At 54.2% G+C, this 2,889-nt stretch overlaps 1 long non-coding RNA gene across 1 annotated transcript; it reads left to right on the top strand.

The window, feature by feature from the left end:
* The first annotated feature begins 1,917 nt into the window (after positions 1-1,917).
* On the top strand, positions 1,918-2,682 carry LOC119305983. The gene is made up of 2 exons (XR_005148819.1): positions 1,918-2,118; positions 2,263-2,682. It is a non-coding gene; the product is annotated as an uncharacterized LOC119305983 (long non-coding RNA).
* The last annotated feature ends 207 nt before the right edge of the window (positions 2,683-2,889 follow it).

The raw sequence follows: 2,889 nt of genomic DNA, 5'->3' as shown, positions 1-2,889 counted from the left end.
TTCATGCTCTCCATGGTGGAGTAATATCCTACATCTTGCATGTCAGATTGTATTGATTGCGTTTGCCTCATGGAGAGACGAGGAGATGATAGACGCTGACTTGGGAGGGCCCTACCTCCCTTTATATAGTTGGATGAGGGGTAGGGTTACATGTGCCCAAGTCGGTTTGCATGGCTTGACGCCCAAGTTTTCTATTAGAGTACATGTATAACGATCCAGAAAAAACGCATCTAGCGCCCCGCGTCGTCTCGTCGGGCATGTCGGGTGGCTTGCCTCCGCTGCCGCTCAGGCCCCTCCTCGTCCTCTTTCCCTCGCCGCCGTCGACAGGTGTCGTCCGGGCAAAGCTCCGGTCGGTGGTCGGCAGCGGCGGGACTTTTGCTCCTGGTGCGAATGTGAATGTGAACAAGAAGATCGTGGACATGGCAACGGATCCCGGCGTCGGTTGCACAAGCGGGCTAGCTTCCCGGCTAATGACAGCGCACTATGGTGAAGCGCTCCTGCACGTCTCATCCTGGGCGCCTGCAGTCGTACGGCTCATGCAGAGCAAGGCACGGGATGGTGGGTCTGACTCAGGTACATCCGACCACCATGCTGGCGGGGCTCGATCTGAAGTGTGGTGGTAGTTGTTTCCGTCGTGTGATGATACTTTCTCGTCCTGTGGCTGAACCATCACCCAAATTGCCGAATAGGTGCTCGCCGCCTTCCCAGATCTGAGCATGGTGGAGGTTGTTGAGCCGGCTGGACTTCTGGACGGGCATGGTGTTCCCGTCATCGGATGTTTCCCCTTGTTCAGTCTTCCTCAGTCTCGTTGCTTACAAGCTCATGCAATTGAGAACCTAGGATCTTCAATCTGTCCATCGGCGAGTTCCGGACTTCTCCTTAGAAGGAAAACAAGGACTGGCGCATATGGCGCTCTTTGGACACCTCGATTGGATAGGGGCCCGTCTTGCGCACCCGTAACATCAGCATAACCAGCTTCATCGGGGTGTCGCGAAGATCTGTGTTTGTTGACACCTTGGGACATGTCTGCACCAAGATTTTCAAGAGATTAACACATGTGGAGAATACCATGGCGTGATTGAAGGACTTGCAAGTGGCGAAGGCGCAGTCTTGGATGCGATGAAGATTTTGCTTCACAGGCAGTTCTTCACACTAGGCATCGGGATATGTTCCCATCCAGACACGACATGAGTTCCGGTGGGCCTGGTGGTAGATGACTTGCAGTAGTAGCCTCCGCAAGTGGGGGCGGCAGCATTGGAGGACTTATTTGTTGGCGGTGCTCCTCTGAGTACCGAGTCAGAATTTTCAGGGTGAAAGCCCAAGGTCTGGCCTTTACTGGTTGTGCTTGGTAGTGGCCTTGTGGAAGACATTGTTTTGGGACTACGATCTTTCTACAGGGTGAAAACCTAAGATTTTTGATCGGGCAACAACAACGCTTGTGCTTTGTTTCCTTTCTGGATGCGTTGCTTTTGGAGAACCTCATTTATAGTCCGGGTGCTGTCTTTGGTGGTGGTTAGAGTGCTGCTACTGTGGGTGATTGATCACCATGGCGGGTTCTTTTTCCTTTTTTTTCTTTTTTTTTCTTTGTTGGTTGTGTGCATCCTGAATGTTTTTAGGCATCTTGTTATTGCAGAGGCCGGGTATAATCGAGATCTACTTGATATTAATATATTCCCCTTTTGAAAAAGGGATAATTAATTTGATGCCCCTAGTTGGGTCTCACTCGGTAGTTTTGCCCCTAGTTTCGAAAAATCCTTGGTCTTGCCCAAATGCGTTTGGTATCTTTATGCTTTTGCCCTTCCGTCCCAACTCCGTCCGGTCAAAGGCGTTTGACCGTTAGTCAGACATTTTTCTGGACAATTTTGCCCTTCCCCTCTCCCTCTCTCAGTGTGCATCACCTATCTCTTTGCGTGCCCGCCTCCCATCTCTCTCACTGTGTGTAGCAGGAGCCGCCGCCGCCCTAGTAGTTCTCTGCCGACGGCCGTTTCGAGCGCCACCGCGAGCAGCCGTGCCAGATCCGTCAACAACTCCTCCGGATCGGCGCGACCACAACCACCTCGCCCCGCCTGCTGGAATCTGTCGCCGTTGACCTCCAGCGCCGCCACATTCCCCGCTCACGTTCGTGCACCCGGTCCGGCGCTGCAGCCCAGCACCAACAGCTGCCATGGCGCCGCCCGCAATGAGCAGCAGGACACTGCCGCCCTCTTCTTCCTTTCTCCCTCTGTTTCTTCTTGTCTGAGCCCCATCGCCGTTCTCTCGCAGGTTCACGCCACCATGGCCATGGCGCCCTGAGCCCGGAGACGAGCAGCTCCTGCCCATGTGCCCTGTCGCTGGCCGCCAGTGCCTTCCCGGCCTCCATCCTGGCCGGATCCGGTCCAGCCCGAGCATCCCGCAGATGGATCCGCCGTCTCTGCCGCGCCCCCCATGCCCCGCATCGATCTCGGACTCCCCGGCATCGCGCCGCCGCCCCTTGCAGGGTTGACCTCGCCTGACACCTCCTCGCTCAATCGCCGTCGTGGGTGGCCTCGCGCCCTCCGGTGGCGATTCCTCGTCGTTGTTGTTGTTGCATTCCCGGTAGCAGAGAGAGTGAGAGAGGAAAAAGAGAGATTGATTTTTCTTTTTGGCTTTTTCCCCTTTTCTATGTATCTGGGGCCACTTGTAAGTGTCATGTTTCTTCTTTTCTTTTTTTTGACCGGAGTTGAAAGGAGGGGTAAATTGGTCCAGAGAAATATCTCTCTAGCGGTCAAACGCCTTTGACCAGACGGAATTAGGACGGAAGGGCAAAAGCACAAGGAGACCAAACGCACTTGGGCAAGACCAAGGGTTTTTCGAAATTAGGGGCAAAACTGCCGAGTGTGACACAACTAGGGGTATAAATTTGATTATCCC

Source organism: Triticum dicoccoides, chromosome 5B (genome assembly GCF_002162155.2).
Source record: "Triticum dicoccoides isolate Atlit2015 ecotype Zavitan chromosome 5B, WEW_v2.0, whole genome shotgun sequence".
Classification (NCBI taxonomy): Eukaryota; Viridiplantae; Streptophyta; class Magnoliopsida; order Poales; family Poaceae; genus Triticum; species Triticum dicoccoides.
This window is presented reverse-complemented; position numbering and strand designations above follow the sequence as displayed.